Source organism: Thalia democratica, chromosome 8, assembly GCF_965202585.1.
Source record: "Thalia democratica chromosome 8, ktThaDemo2.hap1.1, whole genome shotgun sequence".
In the NCBI taxonomy this organism is placed as follows: domain Eukaryota; kingdom Metazoa; phylum Chordata; class Thaliacea; order Salpida; family Salpidae; genus Thalia; species Thalia democratica.
In genome coordinates, this window is record NC_139172.1 from 25,598,367 (window position 1) to 25,611,467 (window position 13,101).

Consider the following 13,101-nt stretch of genomic DNA (forward strand, 5'->3'; position numbering starts at 1 on the left):
CAAGTGTAAATTTTTAAATGCACCAGGTAAAAGATGCTAACATTTTTATAATTTTATAATAGAGATTTTATTTAAGAAAATTAAATGATTCAAATATGTCTTTTCTGTAATAGACTAGTAGACTTTTTGATATACCGATGGGAAGTTATCATGGAGCAGAGGTTTGTGAGTTGGTGGGATTATTTATCTTAAATAAGCTAATTAATGATAAGAAAACCGACATATCTAATTGTGGTCTTTATCGTGATGAAGGCTTACTCATAGTTAAATAAAGATCACCAAGAATCGTTAACCAATTGAGGAATTCTATAACAAAATCTTTTCAGAAACATAGTTTAAAAGTAAAAATCAAACTAATTACACCAAGGGTGAACTTTTTAGATAAAACCATGGATCTGGAAAAGACTAATATCTACCATTTAGATAAGAGAATGCCAAGAACATCTATATGAACTTCAATTCTTATCATCCATACCTAATAAATAAATAAATTTCATCTATGATCAAAAAAAGGTTATCATCTATATCTAAAACCATAGAAATGATTGATAAGATAAAAGTTCCTTATAAAAAGACTTTTTACCTCAATCCTCCTTTCAGTAACTGTATAAAACGAATGTAGGGAAAAAATTTTTAAAGATAGTATCCAGACTTTTCGCGAAATCAGGTTTTTATGGTACTATATTTAATAGAATTACAATAAAGATTTCATATTCCTGTATGTCTAACTTAGGAAAAGAAATGTCCAATTACAGTCAGAAAATACTTTAAAACTCCAATGAAACAACTGAAGAAGACATTAGTTCTTGTAATTGTAGATTTAAAGCTAATTGTTCAGTTAACGGAGAATGTCTTACTAAAGGAGTCATATATAAAGCAACAGTTATGCATAAGTAAAAAGAAAATAATTACATTGGAACATCTGGAAGACAATTTAAAACTAGATTTTGTGACATACGCAATCCTATAGAAGCGCAATAAAGAATTAGTGTACAAGAATATATAGATTCATTCACAAAATCAAAAATGACAACATCGATTAAAAAAAAACAAAAAAGTCGAAGATTATTTATCGTAGTAACAAAAATAGACAAGAAAAAATTTGTACCCTCTGTAATTTGGAGAGACTTAAAATTGCATTTGCATTCAACAACTACTTTTTAAACTTGAGTTCAGAATTGCTGGCAAAATGTAGAAATTTCACAAAATTTTATTTAAAATTTTAATTGACCAATTTTAAGTTTAATTTACCTGCCTTTGTTTTAATTGGGTAATTTTATTTTTTATATTGTTCTTTTGTTTTTTGTTATTGTTGTATTTTATGTTGATAAATAGTAACTTTGCTGAAAATTACTTAAATTCACTTAATTTACTAATTACTTAATCACCTAATTACTAAGCTAAAGCTATATAAAGTGTTTATCCATTGCTACTTGTTAGTTTATTTGCTTGTGATTATCGCACGAGCGAGAAACAGTTGTAAAGCAATAAACTCAACAAAACTTTTGTTTTGATTATGTAGACTTGTATATGCTCTGGATATGACGTTAGACTGTTCTGGTGTATGACTCGATAACCGGAAGGTTTTTTCGTGCACCAGGTCTTTGGACCAAACTTTTTGAGCCTTTTTTTTATCGTTCAATAAACAATATAAGTAGACGAACGTTTCAAACTGATCTTGTAAAAACTATTCAAAAGAAAAAAAAAACATTAAATTATTATGAACTAATGTTTTCTGATTTCGTTTCAACTGCTGTAAAACAAAAACAGTTCATTATTTTTAATAGTTTGTTAACGAAAAGTGAACACAAATAGTGTTTAATATTTTTAAATGTCACTTAATTGAAAACAATACATTAAACCTTATTAAGAGTTAACTTTGTTTTTAATAAAACAAACTTTTGTGGTACATTACAATTTCATATTAGTAAAAAAAAATTGAGAAAAAAGCCAAAAAGATTTCTAGATCATATGTATCTTAAAATAATACTTAACTAAAATTTAAAAATCACTAATTACTTAATACGCACTATATTCTACTTTTTTAAGTTACTAATTAATTTTTACAACAATAGTTATCAGCAATATTTCATAAGTTGAAAATTCTGAGCACTGAAATTATAAAAATTATAATTCTTTTCACCAGCTGTCCTTAAAATTTTGAAAGCTGTGCTAAATAAATAAATAAAAGACAACAAAAAAAATTCTGTATACGCAAGCTGAAGTGTTAATACTTCCATGTTAAGTAAGATTTTCGTATTATATTTCTATTGAATGTTATCTATAAAAATACTTGATGAACTTGTTTAAATATATAAAAGTTATCGGTCACATGTTAAATATTTTCAAGTGAACATTAAACTAACCATAAAAGGCTGTTATTATTAATTAAATAATCTAACAGGTTATGTTTAGAAATTTTTAATATCAAACAGTTTCGTAGTAAATATTATCCACAATCTAGCTAATATCAGTTTATTAATATTAGCAGAATACGGTTAAATTCCATAGTTGTTCTATTTATCTGTGAAATATAAAAACTTATTCAGCATGTATCAAACCAGACTTTAAACTGTATTGGTTACATATATTGTAAGGACAGTGTCCCCACCTGTCCTTTTGATAAGCACATATTCTTTCGAGTGAATACTATCACATTTAAAATGAAATTTTCCAGCCCTTAAAAGTGTGTTACAAAAACACTTGATTGAATACTAGAAGGTTCCGCGCAAATGGTAATTTCCCTGAAAGAAAAGCGAATTCTCTCGAGTCAGTTTCGGCATAAAACGCGAGAGTTGCCTATTTCAATGCGCTTTCCACAATCTAGCTTGGGATAAGCAGCCAGCACAGTGTTATCTTTTACAAGTTCGTTATATTACAAATTGCCGCATCTTTTAATAAACAAGTCCTTTTGAAGTTCATCTCTTGCTTGATTTAGCAGCAACTTCTAAATTCGGTACAATTTATCTCATTTTTTGTCCAATTTCAGTACCGTGACTTTCATTCACTTCAATTCGTTGTCGAAGTTTATTTTCCTTGTTAATATACTTAGTCGTTTAAATATTAGTATTTACTTATTGTTTATGTGTTTTAATTGTATGGAACTGTAACATACTTTCTATTTTTTTGTTTGTAGGTTTAAAAAGAAAAAATAAATCGTAGTGTGTTTTAATTGTTTATATTTAGTTCTAAAGTAATAACAGGGCACAGTAGGCTGAAAACGGGGATCAAGCGGCCATTGACATAAAACTGTAATAAAAAGCAGTATAATACAATTTAAAGTTACATTTAGTGTTACAATATGACTATGGTTTTTTTTTATTTAAAAAATAGTCAAAATTTTAATTTCTAATAAAACTTTAAAGAAAAGAACTTAAAAAAAAGAAAATAACAGTTGGCTACCTCAAGAGAGTCACATTTACTCCCATTTTAGTTTAAATATGAATGAATTTTAATATCAAGCCGGGTGAAACTATACTCTAAATACAGTTTATTTTTAATTTAAGGCTGTTCTGTTTATAACAAAGTTTGTATTATTAATAACGTTACACTTGTACTAGTTTATCAAAAAAAAAAGCGTAAACATTTTGAACAATAAAAACTCTTATTCGTTGCAAAACAGTGCAAAAAACAAAATAATTTAGCCTGTGATTAAAAAAAAAGTACTTTAAATTTACTAGAAAATATAAGTCAAACAGTAAGTTCTTAAAACTTCTTTGAAATTAAGTTTCTTAATTAAATAAACCACTCCATTCAGTAGCACAAAGCATATGTAACAACGTTTCCCATTCTGAACTACATGATGAAATATTTTCATCTAGCTGCAAACAACTTCGCGCAGTATGTCCAACTTCTTTACAATAAGTGCAATTCAGTCTTTCTAAAGTGTTGTTAACATCGTAGTCACTCTTGTCCCATAATCGATTTAAACAATAAATTTTCATACTGAGAAGTTTTCCTTGAAAAGTTCATTCTGTACTGTCTTAGAAACTTGTTGTTAGCTTCCAATCCACTTTCGGTGTAATTTAGCAAACCTCTACCGTTGTTTTGGTCAATTAGTTCAGCACTATGTGAAAGAACAATGCGCAGTTGGTGTAAAGCGAATCCATTTAACCGACATGACCAGCATCATTATTTTTTGACATAAAACTGAGTATTTCTCTACATTAATCTTTCTGTTAGAGTTTATGAGGCATAAAATAACGGAAACATACAAAATAATTTTGTCAATGTTTTCTTTTAAACAAACATCAGAAATATGCTTCGTCAGCTGAGTCCTAACATTGGTGTTTAGCAAAGTTTTGATTACGTTACCTGTTGTAGAAGTTCCACCATGGCCTGTGGGATCCGGTTTTTCAAGACCAACATTAATTTCTTCTTCTACACATTTCTGAATTTTTCTTTTTGACTCAATTAAATTATTTACACCTTGACTTTTAGATATTGCTTCAAACTTCGATTCAGACCAATTAAAATGTCCCGCCACAGCATGATAACATATTATATAGATCCATCCGAAAACTCTGAGGTAACTGTGAAGCGGATGTAAAGTCAAGTGCTTTTCATTTGTAATTGGTTCCTTAGTTACTCCCTGTCTAACCTTATAGTCATACTGCTAGGTTTAAATAAGTTATAGTAATAAATCTACAAAAAGTATATTACTTCTAATCAGATGCAATACTCTGGCTATCTTGTATCATAAATAAAAATACTACTTTTACAAAAAATACTATAATAACTTCAGTACTACAAAACCTTAAATTTGCTAAAATAGTAAAAAAATAAAACTATTTCAATAACTAAAACATATGCTAAGCTACCATGTTTTGACCAATACTAACTGTTCTCATCATTCTTGGAGCTTAAATGGTCTGTAAACAAAAGTAAGTGAATCTATACACATTAAGAATCTTCTAGAACATACAAAATGGTCTTTTTTGTCATAGTGAAAAACCAGGGATAGGATATTATATCAAATTTTTTAACAGAAATATCGCTTGTAAAAACCTAAAAAAATAGTTATATTCCACATAATAGATTTGTCTGTAAATTTATATATATAATCCTTGTCATTTTTACTAAATTATAAAAAAAAATTATGTTGGTTGTACGGTGGCGAATTGAGAAAAATAACCCTAAAGAATACCCTAAATTGCCAGAAAATCATCAATGAATTTTCGACGAGAATAGAAGATTTTTTAAATTAGAAATAATATACTTTTACATTTAAATATTCAAAGAATTTTGACTTTTTTCAGTTAACACTAAACTAAAGAAATGAAAAAACTTAAAAAAAAGTATTTGTATAAAAGCTTTTAAGGTGTTTTTTAACAGTAGATGTAGACCTTAAATTTGACAAAAATTTAAGCATTTTTCGAGGCTTTTTTAAACTTAAAAAAAGCAAACTTTGTCTACATTTAAGCTTACATAACTTTTAGTATACTTTAAGCAGAACAGAAATAAACCCAGTTTTTAAAAGACGAAACCCCGCTCTAAACAATTAAATAAAAATCTTGCTTTAACTGTTTAGTCGCAAAAATAGTCAATGGCCACTTGCCAGCCCACTGTGAGGGGCGTGTCTAGACATTTTTCAAAGGGGGTTCACAATTATTTTTTGTTCTTAATTTGCCGCTTAAGTACGCATTCTTTAGGTATGCACTGCCAGTTAAGTACGCAATGTTTAGCCGAAAAACTCTGTGTTTAAAATGCTTTATTCTGCTTAGAAAAAAGAAAACATATAAGTAGTAATATAAAAATATTATAATTTTTTATTTATTATACTGTATTAAATTTAGATAAACTAAAACTAAAAGAACCAGAAAAAAGTTATGAACATACAAGTTGTATATAAAAATTCAAATCCGTTAATTAAGACAAATTTATTAAATACGGTTTATTTAATTAACGAAAATAACGAACATTGTATTATGACTAATATAGATAACTAAAGACCAAAAATTGCATGTAGTCTTAGTATATTATAATCATTGGATTAAACTTTGAAAAAAAGAAAATTAATAAATCTGTTGTATAATTTAAAACCTTTAGAAGTTGTCGAAAATAAAATTGCAAGTCAGTTAAATAAAACAATTGAGAACATAATTTTTACGAGCATTATCATTAGTTTTTATATTTTGTTTGGAACAGAATTAATAAAAAGCACAGCTGAAATAATTTTTTTTAAGGTAAATAAAAACTTATGAACTTTAAATAATCTAAAACGATCAGTAAAAAAGAATGTAAAATATTGATAATAAATTATTCAAAAACGTTTCCTAGAAAAAAATGCTACTTTAAAACGTTTACCTATTATCACGTCACAATTAAAATTTTATTTAAAATCTATTTCAGCTGGGCAAAAACGAGCATTTTTTGTTAAGGAATCTTATAATCTTTCAGTGTTAAAAATTCAACATTCATTATTCAAAATATATTAATTAACCAAAACAAAGTCAATAAACAAAGTTTTTAGTGATATTCTAAGAATCTTTTTTTCTTTTTTTTCAGGGGGTTCACAGGAAACTAGGAACCAGTTAAAACACGCCCCTGAGTAATAATATCACTTGACTTAAATATTTAGTTGTTTAAATTTTTTTGTAAAATATACTTTTTAAGTTAAGATTAGTTTTTTAACCAGATCAAAAACTAAAGTTATTAGTTAATTAATTACTTACTCTTAGGTATTTTAATTTAAATCGATTTTGTCTCGAAGACCTTATTATAAGTTAGATGGTTGTATATATGCACTAAATAAAATTTAAAAATACAGACTAAATTTTCCTATAGTGTTAAAGTTAACAAGTTTGTCAGAATAAAAAATTGATTACCTTAATAGTTAAAAAAATATCAAACGGTCCTAAAAACTGTATTTGCAATAAAACAGGTAAAAATTATGAGAGAATGTAAACTAAATCCGTCTTTTGTAACAAATTATTGTTTACGTATATTCAATTCTTATATTCGATAAAAATTTATAAATACAAAGGATCAAGAAAAATACTTTTGATCGACCAAAATTTATTCAGGTTCCATAAATTTGATGACTGGAAATAATTTATATTGAATGTTATTTAGATAGTCGTATTTCAGGTATTTTATTTTACAGAAGTTTAGTATACAGTACTTTTATCAAAAATACATACTACATTTTGAGGCTTAAATTTAACTGACTAAAAATTGCTAGTATACCTAAAGATCAGTCTGATTTGCATATATGCTGAATCAACAAAAAATTCTATGTAATTTTTGTTCTAATTATTAGAACTTTGTATTTTGAATTTTAATTTGTTTGGGGAAGGTGGGTTAGGTATAACGGTATACATTAAAAAAAAGTTTTTTTTAAGCGAATATAAAAAAAACTGAAATTTTGCGCTTGTAAACAATCACTTTCAAATCTTGATAATTTTTGACAAAATTTCAACAATTAAATTTCACTCTTGTGAGGAAAATACAAACAATTTCAAACCTTCATATAATATCTGAACTTGAAGTTTATAATGCACTGAAAGATGTTTAAACTATACTTTTGAAAATCGTAGCAAACATGCAAAAGATCTTTTGTTAAAATTACGTCTTTTCTTGTTTTGAGATCACACTTTGAAACACATCTTACAAAAAGTTCTCATTGTTTTCCTAAATTGAAGAGTGTTTTTCATTATTTAACAAAGTTTTATCATGCAAAGAGAAATTTTTAGATCCAAATCTAGAATTTACAATTTAAATCGATATTTTAAACAAGAAAAATTTTTTTTTCAATCTTTATATTTCGCATAAAATTGTTTATCTTAAAAACTTTGTTCAATTCAAAACAAGTAATTTCCAAACTGCTCAAAATTTACCTTCAATAGATGAAGAAAACTTTTGTTCTAAAGCTGATTGCCTCAAAAACGATGTTTTTGTACTTTGTGGTTATAGTTCGAACAATTTTGTCAAAAAATCGGTTAAAAAACATTCACGTTCGACTAAAACGTGGAAAAAATTAACTGATATATATGATATCGTTTATAATTGAAGTGTTTGTTCATTAATGGACAAAGGATAGTTGATGGTAGGATTGCTTTTAAAGCCAAGTAAAAAAAAAACCTGTTAAAACAAAAAACTGCGTTGAGTGTAACGCAGTAAATAACAAATGAACAAAACTAACCAGAATGTATTCATTGAGATCGAATGCAGCTTGTGCAGTTAAAAAAAAATTGTAATGTCTTTAGGACGAGGTTTGAGTCACACTTTTTTGAACACTGTTAAGCTTTATGACGTCATAACAGATACTTAGAGTTCAATGCCAGCATGAAAACAACATGAAAAAAAAACAAGCCACATTTAAATTCTTGCAAAAATCAAATTATATGTAATAGATTGTATCCTGCACCACGTAAAATGTTGACAATATTTCTAAAACTTTTATTAATTTAAAGTGTTCTCGAATAGTTGCAAGTATGTTGATGAATACTAAGTTTTAATGGTGTAGGAGCTAAAATATTTGTATTCAAACACCCAAACACATTTTCACTTCTTTGTTATGATGTTGACAAAGATGATCAATCAAAAGATTCAATTCAAAAGTAACTCAAAGGTGTAAACTATCCTTGTGTAAAATTTACATCATACTAATTACTTTAGCTACTAAAAAAAGTTATTTTTAAGTTTTACTTCTTTATTATTAATTTTAGTATAAACCAAAAACTATCTATTAACATTAGGTGCTAAAGCTACATTCTTTCTACGTAATTTCTAAAAACTTGAAGTTAAACAAAACTTTATACCAGGGGTGAAAAGCATACGGCCCACGATGTGAAAATGACCGACCCGACAATGTTTTTAAAATATAAGTGAAATCCGGCCCGCAAAAAAGTAATACTGCGGCCTGCGATCGTATAAGCGGCCCGCTAAATTTAAAGAGGTTTTCTAAATTTTGAAATTAAAGTTCCAAAAAATGTCTCAAGTTTAATTTACAGTAGAATTTGAACTTACATTTGATATAGTAAAAATGCTATGAAGAATTGTTATTTTGTCGGAATTGAATAGATAATTGAGTAACTTTCATGATTTAAGTGTAATTGAAGTGCTCCGGCTCGTCAAAGAATAAATTCTTCCACATCTGGCTTTCCAAAAAAAACTATCCTAAATTCTACACTTTAATCTTCAAAGTTTTTAACACACTAACAAAAGTTGAAAATTTTAATTGTTTAGAGTTGATGTGTTCAAAACTGTTTATTTTTTTCATTGTGCTATAGTTTTTTAATTGCCAACAAATAATAAACGAGAATTAAAATAAAACAATTTACCTATATAGTTTGTGTTAAAAGTTTACCTCTTTACTGCGTTACAAACATTTATATATATTTTTTGTTTTTGTAAAACTTGTGAATGGTAACACTTGATAAATGAATAAATAGTTCAAACTGTAATGTGTTGACAATTTATCTTAAGCGTTAATAAAAGTAGTAAAGTCAATAGAATGTTTAGTAAATTGCAAATTATTGGGTTTGACTTCAAACTTAACATTATATACAAAGTTCTAGTCGTAAAATAACGAAGTACATCTCTGAACTATTTTTTTTCTTAGTACTATCTGAACACGGCACCTTGTAAACTATTACATTCCTAAGTATTCGAATTGTATTTTGTATGTCACGTGGCAAACATTTAAATTGTTATCTTACAGTCATGAAAAGTTTATTATCCAACCTTTTCTTAATTAAAACTACACAAGAATTTTATGATTATTTTGTGTTTAAAATTTAAATTATTTTAACTAGTTAAAAAGTTATATGTTTTTATTTCGCTACCAAACCTTAAAACAAAAACATTCCATTTTAATGTACTTAGGGTTTTAACAAAACTATTATAACCTAGGTAACATTTTTAGTCGTTGGGCTAGAAAAAATCATTACGGGCCGTAGAACTTTGGAAAAACAAACTGAAAGTAAAGTTGTAAAGAAACAACTATTAAATGAGCACTACTGCGTACTGAAAATAACAAACTTTTATCAAAAAACTATGTTTTTTTATAAGTTGTTTTCAAACTAGAAAGTATGTCGCGGGCCACCCCTACAATAACTTATGGTTATAAACTATGACGTTTTGGACTTAAGTCTACTAAAGGTGGTAAACTAAAATATTTTATAGTAAGATAGCTACTATTACGAATTTTACAATAAAGTACTGAGTTTAAAAAACACAAAACATTTATTAAAAAAAGCACCTTTATTAATGAATGTGAATTAATTAGCTTCGTACATCTAAAAATTTAAAACATAACAATGCTAATTAACATTTAATAACAAAAAAAAAGTAAATAAACTATCTGATCCTCTTTTGCCTTTTCAACGCAACAATATTTTATTTCTTTAAATTTTTACTAATAAAAATAATTCAAAATTAAATCTAAAAATTTTGCAATGTGCCGTGTTAAATGTACTGTTTTAATTAAGAGCCGGTAAAAAGTATCTTATTAAACCTATTTAATACATTTTTACATAATCTTAAACTGACACAACTATTTTGTTGTTAATTATAAGAAAAATATTAAATAACTTAACAGTAAACTCTATAAATTAAAAAAATTGGAAATATCTTTTTTTTTTTAATAAACAGTATTTTTTACACACTTATATTAAATTGTTTAGAAATTATACAACAAGTGGTGCTTTTTTGATATGTTAGTTGGTTAAAGCTGAACTTATAACTTTCTTTAAATACTACAAAATTTACATTAATCTATGGATATTATGTAAAATATAAAAGCGAAATGTTGTTTTTAAGAACGAAATGAAAAGTAATAAAGGTTTTTATTAAACATCTTAAATCAAAGTTAACAACATAAAACAAGTAAAAAGTAACTATTCAAGATCTTCAAATATTGTGATAATATTTTTGTACAAATTACAAAAAAATAAATCATACATTTCACTCAGATTAACGCTCTTAGTTGTAAAAAATTTGATTATAAAAACCTTGAGTGGGTTTATACAATTTAAATACATATTAAATTTTTTAATAAAACAAGATATAAAATATATTTCTGTTTAATCAAAAGTGAACTGCGAGACAACTTCTTTAAATATTTATATATATTAAACAACAAGATTTATGAATTAGTTTCGAGTAAATTACAAAAATGAAAAACTGTAAATTAGATTAAAACCTAAATTAAGCAACAATCAATTACATAAATTAGATATTTAAAACAAATATTAAAGAAAATAATTGATGATAAAATTTAAAACTAAATGGAACTATTTAAAACAACTAAGAATAGTAAAGAATAATAAGAATTCTAAAGGAACATAAATGAGATTAATTTAAATTTAAGCAAATCTAATAATTAGAAGAAATAAAAATTGATATTAGTTGAGTAATAATTAACAATGAAATCAAATTGAAAAAAATTATTAAAAAACAGAATCAAAAATACATGAAAAAGTTTTTCTAGCTTCTTCTAATTCTTTATCTTGATTTGAAGTACTTTCTTGTTTTTTTCTATAAATATGATTTTTATTTTATAAACTTCAAATAAAATTCTTACTTAAAAAAAAAATTTATTAGTTAACAAGATATTATGCATTTGTAATCGAAATAAAAAATATTTTATTGTTTTTGTTAGCATCTTGATTTACAAATTTGTTTAATGTTGTTAAATGTAACCTAAATTTCAACATTGTGTTTTGAAAAATATTCATTAACTAATAATGAAAATACTTGAGAATCTTTTAAAGAAAATATCTACATTCCAGACTTACAAGTTGATTAAAATAACTAAAAATTCATGAACTACATATCAAAATACTGCAAATTCATTTTCAAAGTTGTGAAATTTACAACTTAAGCATCTTAAAAAAATACTGGAATGTTGTTAATATTGCTGTATATTATCATATTATTAAAGTAATTCTAATTTTAGTTGAAAATGAAAACTAACTGAGTAAAGAACTTGTTTTTATTGACTTCAGCTTTTAACTTCTTTATTTTCGGCGACTCTACATTCGTATCCTCACTGCAATGCAAGTAGCAGCTGCTTTCGTCGATTTTCGCCGTTAAAAATTTCCTCCCTTCCAACTGAGAGCTGCCTGCTTGCTCTGCTGAGTTTACGTCAACTCTGACGGTAGGAGAACCAATAGGAGAGTAGGAAGGCGAGTCACGTGGTGGTGATAAGTCACGTGACACCAAATCTGCTGAGTCAGCAGAAAGTTCTAAGTTTTTTGCCTGCAGAAAATTTAAACTTTTATATAAATTTGTTATTATTTGAACCTTTTGGTCAAATTAATTAACAACCATTAAAATCAAGTTAAACGAAACATTTAGATATAATATTTTACTGTAACTTATCTAATGCTATTGTAATAATTCTAATGCTTAGTTATATATCTTATTTATTCACGTGCTATAAAAAGTATTGAATTATAATTATTATTATAAAGAATATTAAACAAATATTTATTTGTTCTTGTACCTGAATTAAGTAAAAACTTCAACTATGTAGAATTTATAAATCAATATAAAGTATGTAATTCTCTTTGTTTAAAAAGTGAGGAAAATAATTTTTTTTATAATTAAATACTGTTTAAAATAATTAATATTTTATTAAAAGTGATTTCTAAAAAACAAACTTACTTTCATTAAATCAGAATTATAAATTCTATTTCGATCTTTTTGTTTATTTTCAACATTCGGTGTAGTCAATATACTAGTATCATATCCAGAATCAATAAAATTGCTATTCTGAAAATAAATAATAAATTTAATAATTAAACTTGATTATAAATAAAACATAATTTTGTAACAACTTTTATCACAATCAATGACCTACATTAGTAATTGCTTTGAATAATTACTAAAAATAAATAACACTCCAAGACTTAAAAAGATATCACATTCAGACTATACCATCTTTAAAAACTTTATTACAATATTTGTTATAAACCAAAATATTTTTTTTCGATGTAATTTATGTCATCTAATACTGAAGATTTTATTAGAATTACAAGAATTTTCAGAACTAAAGGAGAGAAAAAATATCAACACGTTGACTATAAAAACTACTTACTGTCAAAGTAACTTGAAAACAACTAACAGTGCTATTATTATGGAAAAATGAATCAT

The 13,101-nt window shown here is 25.9% G+C and overlaps 1 pseudogene; it reads right to left on the reverse strand.

The window, feature by feature from the left end:
- LOC145843067 (putative ATP-dependent DNA helicase HFM1) overlaps positions 1-13,101 on the reverse strand; it is a 93,621-nt pseudogene that overhangs the window by 77,696 nt on the left and 2,824 nt on the right.